Below are 14920 nucleotides of genomic sequence, written 5' to 3' on the forward strand. Positions count from 1 at the left end.
GCCTGGGAATCCGTCACAGGAGATTAATGAGACAGCCTCCATAAACCACACCGTCCCGCAGACAGGTCGGCCATTTTTCACACTGACAGATCAAGGCTTGGCATTTTTGGCATATTTTATGTTAACACTTAACTCTCCCCGGTGACGCATCCCCTCCAGCGTCTAAGAGACCAAGGCTATTCGGTGTAGTCCAGAACAGACATTAACGTCATAGCCACCCCCAACTCCCCTGCCCATGTCAACGACCCTGTGACCTGACTTTAGAGCTACAATGGAAGCCCTGCGTGTTCATGCAGCAGGACACTACAGGGTTAGAATTACTGGGCCTCTTGAAGGTTCTCTCTGTTTTCCCTCTCTCTCTCTCTTTCTCTCTCTCTCTATCGACAGTGTGAACAACAGAACAAGGTGAGGATGAGGAGAGATAGTGTACTCGATAAGCGGTGGAGGAGAGGAGATATGTCCCTGCCAGTTTCCAACTTCAAACTATCATTCATGGCATGCTCCCAACAGCTCTTCCTGGCGTCTTAGCCCGCTCTCTCTGCATCCTTGCCTGCTTTGAAGTCCTGGGGGCAGGGGGCGCTGTCACTCACATGTCAGCCAGTGAAGTGGAGAGCCAAGGCTTTCTGATGGATGAATGCTTGGTGGGTATATATTTAGATATCTGTGGAGCGGGGCCCAGTGGAGCGCCTACTAGAGGAGCTCATCTGTGGAGCCCAGTCAGGTCGAAAACGTGCTAGAGTCACGTCCTGAACCACATCGTGAAATCGTGATTAACACAAGTCCTCTGTCTCCAAATAAGCCCCTCTCATGGTTTTCCAATAAATGTGATGGCTCAATAACGTCCAAAACAGAGCATGATTGACAGGATTCCACTTTTGGGTTGAGTTGTTCACACATTTCGACAAACCCATGCTCGTAGAACCATATACTTTTAAACATTATTATGTTTTTTGGTATGTTCTATCTGGCCTTTAGATTCTATGGGGTTTTCTCTTGCTTATGGAAACATGTTGTGACTGTTCCCATGCAGTGGTCAGTTCCCATACGGATCCCAGCAGGTTATAAATCCCACTGTACATCCATCTCAAAATTAGCACATTTCTGAAATCTCCTTATGACTGTCAATATTTCTGGGCGTGGGGAAAGGAGGTTTTCAGCAATGGGGGTGGTGCCTATTAACTGCCCTCTGGTTGAGGAATCTGTGGGAATGTGTATATGGTTTCTGTGTCCGATTTATCTCCTGGAGAGCGCTTGGCTGACGTGAAAGGTGCCGGGTTGCTAAAGAGGCTCATTAGGGCCGAGAGGACCAGCGGACAGGTCTCAGGACAGCAGTGAGCGATGGGGGTCCAGGGGGGGTTGGAAGGGGGTCATTAGGGGTTGGCGGGAGTCTGGGAGAGCGTGAAACTCAGGACACATGGCCGCCCGCACTCCGCACGATAACATGCAGGAGAAAGAATGGGAAGGCTGGGAAAACATGTGCTTGTTCTAGATACATCACATACTGTACCTGTGTTTCTGTCTCGGTCTTGAATATCTCTGACCTTTTCCACTGAATTTGTCTAGGCCGACTCTTTCTCTCATTCTCTCTCGCCCTCACTTTTTTCCCCTCACGGTCTCTCTCCCCCTGCACTGTAACAGCTATACAACTGAGACAACGTCTTATGAGAGCAATAAATATATATGTGTGTTTCCAGATGTATAGGAGAGAAATGGAGAAAGAGAACGTAGGTATGCATTGCACGGTTTTGTCTTTCGACAGGAAATTAGCAAAGCAAATCGTCCCATCAGTCCATAGGATCGGGTGAATTTCATGTGTTTTGATCCAGTCACTGGGTCTAATCATTACAGTGGAGGAAACACAGAGGACAACATACAGTAGATCGTCAGTCTACCGCACATGGCATTGTTATTACACGGACTTGAACAGTGGACATGATTTGGATTTCATTGGAAAAACAACACCTACATAGAAAAGCTAGTAGGGCTACTGTGGTTGATGTCTGAGTTGCTTGGGACTACCTCAGATAAGTACTGTATAACTAAGTATTGCGGGCGGCACTTCATTTTACAGACAAAAATAAATACCTCTTTAAATGATTTCTCCTGTGAACTCCTGGACTAACAGATTCCAGGCACTCTGCAGGTATTTGTTTCTAAACCCAGCGCCGTATTGGTCTAATGGATATCACTTCAAACACATACCACATGCCCTTTATATCCAGGACGGTTATGCTTCCAAAAAAACCAAAATGCATGCAAACCTCCGCGTTAAAAAAAAAAAAAAGCCAATGGTTAATTTGTTTACTTTCAACAGCTCCACTTCTCTTTCATGTGATCTCTGTTGGGGAGCTACTGGCACCTGCCAGGGACTTCTGGGAGGCATGGGGTCAGCACCACTCACAGGTCTGGAACTGAACAGAGCTTCAGGTCCAGCAGTCCAGCCCATGAAGGGCTGGAGTCAGTCGGGTATTGTGATTCTGAATATCCACAGGGATAAGTGCTATCTCTGAAACCCATTCTATTGGGGGCAGTGACCTGTCCACTTCACATGAATCAACAACACGTACAGTATACGACCTCTGTTAGCATCGATCCCTGCACGTCAACAGACATTACTCCTCAAGTAATACAGTACATGCTTTGTGTACGATATGTGTATCTGACTCATGACACACCCAACCATGTATAGGAAAAACACACTCAAATGGATGCATTCTTTCGGCTCCACTTGGCTCTGCAGTCAACACAGTGCATTTTGGGTATGCTGTCTCCTTAGTCGTTCCCCTGTGTGTATTTGACTTACGACACCCTCAACCATATAAACTGAACAAAAATATAATTGCAACATGTAAAGTGTTGGTCCCATGAGCCGAAATAAAAGATCCCAGAAATGTTCCAGATGAACAAAAAGCTTATTTCTCTCAAATGTTGTGCACAAATTTGTTTACATCCCTGTTAATGAGCATTTCTCATTTGCCAAGATAATCCATCCACCTGACAGGTGTGGTATATATTTTTTACCTGCGGGATAATCTGAGACCAGCCACCCGGACAGTTGATGAAACTGTGGGTTTGCAAGACCGAAGAATTTCTGCACAAACTGTCAGAAACCATCTTAGGGAAGCTCATCAGCGTGCTCGTCATCCTCACCATGGACTTAACCTGACTGCAATTTGGCGGTGTAACTGACTACAATGGCTGCTGGCACGCTGGAGAAGTGTGCTCTTCACGGATGAATCCCGGTTTCAACAGTACTGGGCAGATGGCAGACATCGTGCATTGCAATGTGTGAGTGAGCGGTTTGCTGATGTCAACGTTGTAACAGAGTGCCTCATGGTGGCGGTGGGGTTATGGTATGGGCAGTCATAAGCTACAGGCAACAAACCCAATTGCATTTTATCGATGGCAATTTGAATGCACAGAGATACCGTGACGAGATCCTGAGGCCCATTGTCGTGCCATTCATCCGCCACCATCACCTCATGTTTCAGCATGATAATGCACGGCCCAATGTCACAAGGATTTGTACACAATTACAGGAAGCTGGAAATGTCTAAGTTCTTCCATGGCCTGCATACTCACCAGAGATGTCACCCATTGAGCATTTTTAGGATGCTCTTGATCGACGTGTACGACAACATGTTCCAGTTCCTGCCAAAATCCAACAACTTCACACAGTCATTGAAGAGGAGTGGGACAACATTCCACAGGCCACAATCAACAGCCTGATCAACTCTATGTGAAGGAGACGTGTTGCACTGCATGAAAATGAATATAATCTTTTGTCTTTCTGTGTTTCTTAAATGCCCTTTGATTTGCAAGGCTGAATGTTTCACACCGGACAGAGTCATAGACCGTTTTGGCAACATGAAAGAGAGGAAGATGGCATTTGCGTTTCTCTCTCACACACACACAGAAATCATTACCATGGACAGCCACATCATATGTAGCTTACGTTGATTGGACTAAATCGTTTTTGGTATATTTTAGTTGTCACTGTATTAGTCTAAGCATAGGTGATTCGTTGATGTTGAAGTTGAAATGGTGCTGGAATAGTGTAGGCGGCTCATGTTTTCAATTTTTTATTATCATAATTTTTTTTAGACCTCGTTTTCTCCCCAATTGGTAGTTACAGTCTTGTCTCATCATTGCAACTCCCATATGGACTCGGGAGAGGCGAAGGTCGAGAGCCGTGCGTCCTCTGAAACACAACCCAACCTGCTTCTTGACACAATGCCCGCTTAACCCAGAAGCCAGCCGCAGTCCAGGGAAACACTGTACACCTGGCAACCGCGTCAGCGTGCACTGCACCTGGCCAGCCACAGAAGTCGCTAGTGTGCGATGGGACAAGGACATCCCTTCCGGCCAAACCCTTCCCTAACCCGTACAACACTGGGCCAATTGTGTGCCGCCCCATGGGTCTCCCGGCTGCGACAGAGCCTGAACTCAAACCTAGAATCTCTAGTGGCATAGCTATTACTGCGATGCAGTGCCTTAGACCACTGCGCCACTCGGGAGGCCTGGCAGCTCATGTTTTATTTGTGCCTTGCAGTAACTATGTGGTTCTAAATCAATAGTTACATAATAGTCTGAAAATGTCGGAGACATTACCTTGCTTGTTACATGCAATATGTTTTGTGGACTTGCAGACAGATGTTGCTCTTCGGTTTTGTAATGAAACAAATGCGTGATTGAATTTATTCTGCCACTGCGTCTTCTTATTTTCTCGGCCTTGGGCCTATATATCACAGTGTCAAGGCATATGAACTAGCAGGTTGCAGAAAAAACAACATAATTATCACAACACATAGGTTTTAATAATGATTTTCTTCTGGATTGGCTTCCCAGGTGGTTTTACCCACGCAACGCTACTGCATGAGGCAAATTGTGGTCACACCAGATACTGACTGGTTTTCTGATCCACGCCCCTACCGTTTTTTTAGGGTATCTGTAACCAACAGATGCATATCTGTATTCCCAGTCTATTAGGGTCTAAGGAATGTATTTCAATTGACTGATTTCTTTATATGAACTCAGTAAAAAATGCTGCATGTTGCGTTTATTTTTGTTCAGTATTCATAAAAACACACTCATATACAGATGCATGTACACACATACACGAACCATTCATACAAGATGATTCGTTGTGGTATTGTATTCATTGTATTGTTTTGCCAGTGTCTTCCAGCAAACCCAAACAGATCCGAGAGGGCCAGTAGTTCAGAAGAACATGAAACTGGGACATCCGGGTTGGTGATTGATGCTCCTTGTCTCCCCATCCCTGGCGAGTGGAACATCTGAACTCGATCAGAGAGGGTGTACGATTGCGCCTCGCACGGAGGCCGTCTGAACCAGCCGCACAAAGGGGACACCAGATCCTCCGGGTCCAGAGCAGGATGACTCATGCTGGGTTATATATTGGTCCCGGCGGGGCCTCCCATTTTGGCCCACAACTCCCGAGAGGATGGCCTCCAACAACCACTATGAGGCTAGATTCCACATGTGCGTGTTAACTTCTGTTACTTCCACCTAGAGGGAAGGAGGGAGGAAGAGAGATTAGCAGGTGTTACATAAAAAAAAGAGGACGGAGAGCCCCCTCACAACATGAGACAGTGACAATGAACTAGGTCAAACCGAATGACCTGTTTTCTTTAAAGGGAATAAAAGGGAAAAAAAGTGGAAATGGCTGTATATCCATCCAGAATACTGCACTGAGTCATATTTCATACATATGACCCCAAAGAAAAAGATCTCTGAACATCTACTTTGAACTGTAACTTAGACGGTTCATTTAGAGGGTATTGGGTTTTCCATAATATTGTCCTTCATGAGAGACCACTGGCCCAAATCAAATCAAGTGATGCATGGAAAGGTGGATCCATTCCAACAGCCAGTATAACGACACTGTGATACTTTATCCACACTAATACTTCCAGTTAGCCTGGTTAACAGTGTTGATGTAACATCAAATGAGTCATTACCATGCAATGCAACACCAATCAAACAATCATATTCACACCGGCCCGGGCATACTTGTAAACTGACACTGGCTGTCTCCATAGACACATTTGTTCTAAGTGATGATCGCTTAGCACTCATGGTTCCACCATCATAATATCACATAGCATACTGTCAACTGTTCTGGCTGAGAGTGGAGAGTGGAGTTCAGCTTCTACGTTCTCCTTTTTCCTTTAGCTTCGGCTTTACTGCCTCGCCTTTAACACTTTGGGGTTTATGGAGGGGCCGTTCTTACATCCACCAGAGGTTTATGAACCCAGTAAAATGTTATTGTACGCAGTTTTCTAAACGGTCAGGCCACACAAAATATCCAATCATGGGCTTTTAACAGTCGGTATTGACCTGTTTTTCTGCCTAGGCCTTCTCTCGTGGCCTCCAGTCCCAAAAAACTGAAGAGAGAGGCCCAAACCCTTGATTTGGACGTACCGAGCAGAGCGAGCAGAAACAATTCTATTCAGTGCTTCTCCAGAAATCTCGGATGTCTACCGTGGTTCTTTAAGTGATTCAAGTCTGCTTGGACCGGTGCGGTGATCAAAGCATCCAATCCTCAGTTGCTGGGATGTTTTCACATATCCCGACATGAACCGAAGAACACCTAGGGTCAAATAGTTTTCATGTGGTATTCAGCAAGAAACACAGTCATTTCTGATTTCACAGTGTATGATGGAGATGTATTATAAAGGCAACATAAATATTGATATACTGTACAGCTAGCAATATTATATTGATATACTGTACAGCTAGCAATATTATATTGATATACTGTATAGCTAGCAATATTATATTGATATACTGTATAGCTAGCAATATTATATTGATATACTGTACAGCTAGCAATATTATATTGATATACTGTATAGCTAGCAATATTATATTGATATACTGTATAGCTAGCAATATTATATTGATATACTGTACAGCTAGCAATATTATATTGATATACTGTATAGCTAGCAATATTATATTGATATACTGTACAGCTAGCAATATTATATTGATATACTGTATAGCTAGCAATATTATATTGATATACTGTACAGCTAGCAATATTATATTGATATACTGTACAGCTAGCAATATTATATTGATATACTGTACAGCTAGCAATATTATATTGATATACTGTATAGCTAGCAATATTATATTGATATACTGTACAGCTAGCAATATTATATTGATATACTGTACAGCTAGCAATATTATATTGATATACTGCATAGCTAGCAATATGACATTGATAAACAGGCTTGAGTTATTTCGCCACTGAATTGATTGACTGCCATAAATCCAATTATCTGTATATCTACTGTCTACAGAATAATAGCAGTATAATAACAATGTAATAACAATAACCATGTAGGTATTATCTCAATTATGTTGCTGAGTCAGGATTTCCGTATTAAAAACCCAGGTTACATAAGTGTAAGAGGAGACGTAAAAAGAGATGGAGCGTAGAAATGTGTATTTATTCAGGGTAAAATTCTAACATTAGAAAGGAACTTATTTTTGTGTGCAAATCTCCCATTGATATAAATGCATGACTTATGCTACAGTGCGCGTTAACGTGCATGTCTCTGTACTTGCTTGAACTCGACTGGCCTGCTTCCTGTTTATGTTCATTGTCGTCAAAGAGAATTGTCGGCAAATCCACTTTGAGTGATGATTCAGACCAACGACTCTAACTTTGAGGCTATTCCTCATAAATGACGTAGAACTGATGTGAGACGAGACACAATATTGGTTAGTTACTTGGTTTGATGACAGAAACATTTAGCTTCTGAACATTGACACAGCTATGCGTCGGTTCACCATAATCCATCTGTGAAAATCCATGCCTTTCAGTGAAAACAAATGACAACATGAAGTCAACCTTGAATATTGTCTTCTTAGGGGAAATCTCTGGGTTATTTCCATCACTTGGAATAGCATCTTGTGCGTCATCTGATTACTGGGTGCCCTTCCCCATTTAGCTGTGTATCCTGTCGGCCATCTATGTTGGTCATCGGGCTGATGGTCATCCTTCCGCCCGTTAAACAATTCCACTCTGAGGGTTCAATGCCCGCTACACACCACTCCACGCCATCTCCATTGCAGCAGAGCCTCTATCTCTCTTTCGCTCGCATGGAGGTATGAATGGACTGAGCGCACAGAGACTCCATGCTTACTGGAGGGGCAGTCTGAGTTTTCATCTAATCAGAAGGATATTGACCAAGTCACTCATCAGATAAGGCTCTCCAGGCCCAGGATAGAAAAAAGAAAAAGTATGTCTGGCTGGGGTGGTTAAGAATAGATTTTGTAAGGGTTTCTTCGTCATATTGGCTGTTGTTAGTGGTGAGGATTTATTATGTGTTGGCTTCGTGTTTAAATCCAAACACTTGGCCTTTCATTGAGCCGTGCCCTCATATCCATAAAGTCACGTGAAGTTGCCAAAGACAGGTTGGGGATGAGCTGATCGCTGAGTGATTATTTTGAGACCCTCTCTGATCCTGGGCTTTGTCCATCTTTAGCCTCAGTCGTTTAGCAGGGTCAATATTCTTTTGGCAAATAGTCATGGAAATGGTCATGTGGGCCTAATTTGGTTCTTATATGATGGGTTTAATAGACATTAAAGACGGAGAAAGACTATTGTTCAAAATAATGTCAAACGCTCTAATTGACTAATATAAGAGAGACAGGATTTTAGTTCAAGTGAAAAAAATATTGTGTCTTCCTAAAGTCCATATTGTGTTACTTTTAACGTAACCTCGGCTCCAGGTTTACTCACATCTCAGTTTGGTACATTTGGAGAACCAAATTCTCAAAAAAGGGGAGAAAAGTTGACACTTACAACCTATCAAATATTTTGTATAGGTGGCGCTCCCAAGAAGAGTTGGAATTTTTAAACTACTGCAATACACTAAACACCTAGGAAGACCTGCTCTTTCCATTACCCAGACTGACCAGGTGAATCCAGGTGAAAGATATGATCCCATATAGATGTCACTTATTAAATCCACTTCAACCCTTGTAGATCAAGGGGAGGCGACAGGTTAAAGAAGGATTTTTATGGATTGTGCATGTGTGTCATTCAGAGAGTGAATGGACAAGGCAAAATATTTAAGTTCCTTAGAAGGGTTATGGTAGTAAGTGCCAGGCGCACTGGTTCGAAAGTGTCAAGAACTGCAGCGCTACTGGATTTTTCATGCTCCACAGTTTCCTGTGTGTATCAAGAAATGTTCACCACCCAAAGTACATCCAACCAACTTGACACAACTGTGGGAAGCATTGGAGTCAACATGGGACAGCATCCCTGTGGAATGCTTTCGACACCTTGTAGAGTCCATGCCCCCAACGAATTGAGTCTGTACTAAGGGGAAAAGGGGGTGCAACTCAATATTAGGAAGGTGTTAATAATGTTTTGTACAATCAATGTATATTTGTTGGTGACAATAAAGTATTTATAAAACCTTTCTAACAATCCAGTTACATTGCTAGCTAGCTATAGCTACCATATGGTTGGACCTAGTTTCAGTGGATTCAGAAAGTATTCATACCCCTTGACTTATTCCACATTTTGTTGTGTTACATCCTGAATTTAATGTAAAAAAAATTGTCACTGGCCTACCCACAATACCCCATAAAGTCAAAGTGAAATCATTTTTTTTTTTTTTTTTTCAAATGAATTCGAAATTAAAGGCTGAAATGTCTTGAGTCAATAAACCGTAAACCGTTGCATGGGCTAACTTTGTGTTCAATAATAGAGTTTAACATGATTTTTTAATGACTGCCTCTTCTCTACTCTACACATACAATTATCTGTAAGGTCCCTCAGTCGAGCTGTGAATTTCAAACACAGATTCTCAAAGAAGGGCACCTATTGGTAGAAAAAAAAGCAGACATTTAATATCTATTGGAGTATGGTGAAGTTACTAATTACACCTTGGATGGTGTATCAGCGCACCCAGTCACTACAAAGATACAGGCGTCCTTCCTAACTCAGTTGCCGGAAAGGAAGGAAACCGCTCAGGGATTTCACCATGAGGCCAATGGTGACTTTAAAAATAAATACTAAATACTATAGGACTGCTTGGTGTTCTGAAGAGTAGACCCCTTCATCCGTAATATGGCTAACTGTCTCACATCCTATGGTTCTCATCCCAGATACATGGACACAGACAGACATTGCATGGCGGTTCACGGTCCCTGGAAACAGTGCTGCCAGGGTCACGAAACACTCTGACAAATATATTCCCATGTGCTCCTTCCAAGGCAATGAATCAATCAAGCTTACATGCAATAAAAGCAAAAAGGGGGCATGATTATTATTGCAATAAATACCACGTTGTAACAGAGCCAAGTTTTTTTTTTTTTTTTTCTCTGCTGCTGTTTTTATTGCTGGTTACAGATGAGCGTTTTTATGGTCCCACGGGCCCCTAGCGCACGGGACGGAGCAGTAATGGGGCCCCAGCATTCCCGTAAGGCTGTGTTTTGAAACAGGCGGACATTGTAATTACGGCTGTCAGAGTGCGATGACACATCGTTGGCGATGGGTATGTCTTCACGTGGCCTAAGAGTTAGAGCCTCTCCAGGACGCCGGAGGCCTGCCAGACAGATGACCGTAAGAGGGTGGTGTGGATGCCTCTGGAGACAAGCTCACACGACCCTTGCCCAGTGGCCAGAGAAAACCGTTCTTCGTGGGTTTTTAAATTCTAAAATAACAAAGAGGGAACAATGCAGGCGCCGGCGGCCGCGGCATAAACTAATCTGGACACACCTAGAACAGCATTTTTTGGACAACTGAGCTCCCTGTACTGAAAATATTGCAACTGTAACTATGTGCTGTTTGTATTGTAAAAGTGTGGGGCAGAAAAATGAACAGAACATTGTTTGAGAGTTATGGGGTGAATTTTTGGGCCCCGACCGAGAAGAACCCTTGTGTACCCTGTAAGGTGTGAGGTCATTCAGTCAGTCAGAGGCTGGGAGCTGTAAGGCTGCTCATGGCCGTCTCTCTGTGGGTGGCGCAGGCAGAGTGAAGGGGAGTGCGGGGGCCAAGTTATTAACTGTCATAGTCGTGCCCACATATTGGATTTCACTGCGATAATATTTTACTTTCCTGGTGACTCCTCCTGCCCGACCCAAGATTCTGTACAGACGGTTCATTGGGCCCAGAAGCCCAGAGAAGCAGCGTGTGAAAATGGAGAATAGGACGCAAACGTCTCAACAGTGTTTAAGAAAATATGACAATCCCCTTGGGCATTACTCCTGCTTCCCCTCTACGTCTACCATCTCTCTTTAGGCTAAGAGGTCTGACGAACAGCACAGCTAACAGAGTGTGCCAGTTGGAACACATCCTTACGTAACCCGTGCTGTGAGTTCACAAAGACTCGTATTTGGATACAGCCTAGGACACCTACTTTAGTTGATATTGAGGGAAGTTACTGAAGAATAATTTAAATACGGTGTCTTCATAATGTCTCATTTATTCAATTGAATATGGTTTCAAGGAAATAGGGATATGTAGGCCAACTCTCAATGTCGGGTACAGTCTCTCAAGTAAACTTTTGCTGAAGTGAATGTCCTCCTTTTCTGCTTGTCTAAAAGACGTTGATGCGGAGAATCCAGTGGAGGTAGGCAGGAGGACATCAAAGTGTTATCGATGGATCCACTTATACAGTAGCAAAGTCGGGAACATAGCGGAAGGGGGGGTTTTACCATAAGCCTCTTATACAGTAGATGTGATCAGCCAGTCTTAGGTATTCACGTCTCGTCCTACAGCTTTTTAACACTGATTGAATTGGACGTGGCATCTGGGGGCGAGCGTGCTCAACTGCCTGTCGATCAGACTCATACAGGAAACTGCACAGCCGATCCCAGACTCACCCTTCCTGTGTCATTTCTCAGCAGGTCAGTGTTAAGGGCTTTTCCCGCTACCGAGCAAGAACCAAGTCAAGCCAAACCAAGCTGTACCGAGCAGTTCTGGTTATTCATCCACCATATTTGCTGGAACTGTGCTTTAAACGACAACGTAAAAAATAAATAATCCAATACTAATTGGCATGGTGTGGTGTGAAAAAGGCTATTGTACACTAGCGAAAGGCTCTGCAGCGTAAAAAAACCACTGAAGGAGTGTTTTTCGCACAGATATACAATATATACAGTATGCCAGTCTGGTGTCTGACACGGTGCCAGAGTACAGGAGAAAGAACACAGCAAGCACCCACCCAGACAGAATATAGAAGGGGAATAACCATGACTGACCGTGACTATAGCCATAGTTAGCAGTCATAGCATAGCGTTAGCGAGACCCCACAGTAATATTCTCGCAGAGGAGCTGTCCATTTAAACTGAGCCCAGAAGCCAAATAAAAACAAAACACCATCAACGCCAGGGTGCCACAATCCACTTAAGCACATTGCTGTTTGGGAAGTGGGAGATGTTGAAACAGATGTTTTTCACATTTCCGTTTGCGGCCGTCGAACTGATGAGCGTTCTGTTACGTTAGCACAGCGAGCTCTGCTGCTGAATTGATTTCTCCCTGATTTACACACAACCTCTCCCCCAGCGTCCATTTACACGGACGTCTCAGAGGATCCACTCCAGAGCGTGGGCGATCAACTCGTCTCCGTCCTTTTCAAAGGTAATATTAGTATGTTTCAATGCCCTCGAAAGTTCCATTAAAAAAAAAACACGGCATAACATCATTCAGACAATTTGCATTCAAGTGTTAAGCCGAAAGCAGTTTGTGTTTTTCCAGAGTAAACCTTTCCCACGAGAAACAGAAACGTAATCCAAACACAGAAACCAAAAAATAAATAGCCTTTTATGATGAACTTTATTGACCTGAATGAGGTGGGAATATTTTGGAGTTTCCAACCTGCACATCGTCAAAACCCTCAGCGGATTTATTACCAGGTTACTTAATATTATTGTACTGGTACGCCCATACACACCCTACCACCTGGCTCTGTAAATAATAATACATCATTTTGGAATTGTTTATGAAGTCATAAGACGGGATATTGTAATGAAAACATAATAGTTAAGTACCCAATGTTGATTTCGGGCCGATGCTGTATATGCAGTCTAGCAGGAGACATGAAACTGACGTTGCTTTACTCTGAGAAATGGCAGCCAAATGTGTCTTCTCCTGTCCTCTCCTCTGTCTCTCCTCCTCCTCCTTTCCCTCCTCCCTGCCCTCCTCCCTGCCTGGGATGGAAATGGACAAGCAGTTAACGATGTTAAAGATAGTCCGACGTCGACCGCTTGCATTAGCCCTGGCTGCCTCCATCTCTCTCCATCACGTCCTTGTCGTTAGGGAAAGAGGTAGGGTATGTGGTTGATAAGGTCTGTCATTACTGTCTCACCAGACGGGCCAGAGAGCAACGTGGAGCAGCCTACGTCTGAAACACAAGGTTCAAATATTACTATCACTCGCCTCAATCAACTTTGAAGGGCAGAGGGTCCCAGTGAAAACACACATATACAGACACGCACGCACCCACACACGTGCTGAATTGTAGAAAGAGTGCCTTTATGTCATTCTCAATATTTCTGTACTGACAATTTTACTACCGATGCACATGAAACCAATGGAGGAAAAAAAACGGACTCGACCAAGGCTCCCAAATATTACACTACTGTTAAAATAAACCAGACTATTGCTGCAACCGATCACCCTATCAGCAATCTGGTATTCGATGTTGTTAGACATTGTTTTTGTCGTGTACGTTCAAGTCTAAGTGACTCGAAATTTTCGTGAAGAGCATCCTTAGCATATGGCAGAACTCCTCTCCCTTCCCTCCCACTCACCCTTCCACCTCCAGAAAAGGGTTAACATTCCAGCGAAACGCCAACAGCCTCTAAGCACACAAACGCTTCTCATTTCCACTGCAACCTCTGTATGTCTCTTTCATGAGGCTTTTGCCAGAGCAGGCCGACTCCTCGGGTTTAGGAATAGAAAAGGGCCGGTGGCTGCCAAAAACTCTCTGTGGTTGGGAAACAATGGCACGCCCTGTGAGATTCTCACTGCTCCTCAAACCCCAGACGTCCTCCGAGCAGTAATCCTCTGTTCCTTTTGTTTGTCAAATCACAGTTGCCTCCGCAAACGGTTTGTGTCAGCCTTGGCCCAGGAACACCGAGACGACTTGACCAACATGGTTGCCTCTGATGCCAAAGGGACAGAGAAGAAAGAAGTGGGGAATGGGAGAAATGCTTTAATTGCAGCGGGAATCTAGACAATCTAGTTTGGGGAAAATCTGTTTGAGAAATGTGCGGGTAATACAGAGGCCAGCGGTGCGATCCAGCGGGTTCAGCCCTCGCTGCACTTCCAACGGCAACTTGTGTGGCAGCCCCAACTTACGCCTGGCCATGTAGAGACAGTACTGGAGAATTGTGACCAATTTTATAAGCGTGCGTGTATGCGTTTGTGTGTATCGGGGAGTGGAGGAAGTTGTTGTGTGGAGGCAGGGTTAATCCCGGGGTAATTGACGTTGACAGATGTGGAACGGGCATGCTCGTCCAAGATGCTAAGAGAAACTATTAAAGAGTGGAGCAGGCAGTTCCCATAGACATGAACCCAGTGCACTTTTCCTTAATTAAAATGGGAAGTTTTTTTTGTTCTATAGAGTGAATATATAGGAACGAGTGAGATCACACTCTGAGATGACGCAAGTCTGCAAGAACTGGAGTATTGGGTCAATCTTGAAATATTATTTGACAGAATATCAAGGATTCACTTTTTCAATAGCACCGATTCTGGATGAATTATGTATAAATTAGAGCTAGAGCACTAGTCTAGGCTGAGTAGGGCTGTTATACAGCTTGGGGTTACATTGCAAACTGTAAAGTGATTACTGTCATGGTTTTGTCCACATTTCAAATGTCTGCTAGAGTTTTATTCACTGCTCAGTATTGGCAGTATACA

General features: G+C 43.8%; 1 long non-coding RNA gene across 1 annotated transcript; it reads right to left on the reverse strand.

Annotated features, from left to right (window-relative positions):
• Nucleotides 1-12810: 12810 nt before the first annotated feature.
• LOC149984556 (uncharacterized) lies at nt 12811-14357 on the reverse strand. The gene is made up of 2 exons (XR_016494905.1): nt 13807-14357; nt 12811-13397 (listed from the first exon to the last, which is right to left on the reverse strand). It is a non-coding gene; the product is annotated as an uncharacterized LOC149984556 (long non-coding RNA).
• Nucleotides 14358-14920: the final 563 nt, after the last annotated feature.

The sequence above is a fragment of the Oncorhynchus mykiss genome, chromosome 3 (genome assembly GCF_057628025.1).
Source record: "Oncorhynchus mykiss isolate SJ-2025 chromosome 3, ASM5762802v1, whole genome shotgun sequence".
Taxonomy (NCBI): Eukaryota; Metazoa; Chordata; class Actinopteri; order Salmoniformes; family Salmonidae; genus Oncorhynchus; species Oncorhynchus mykiss.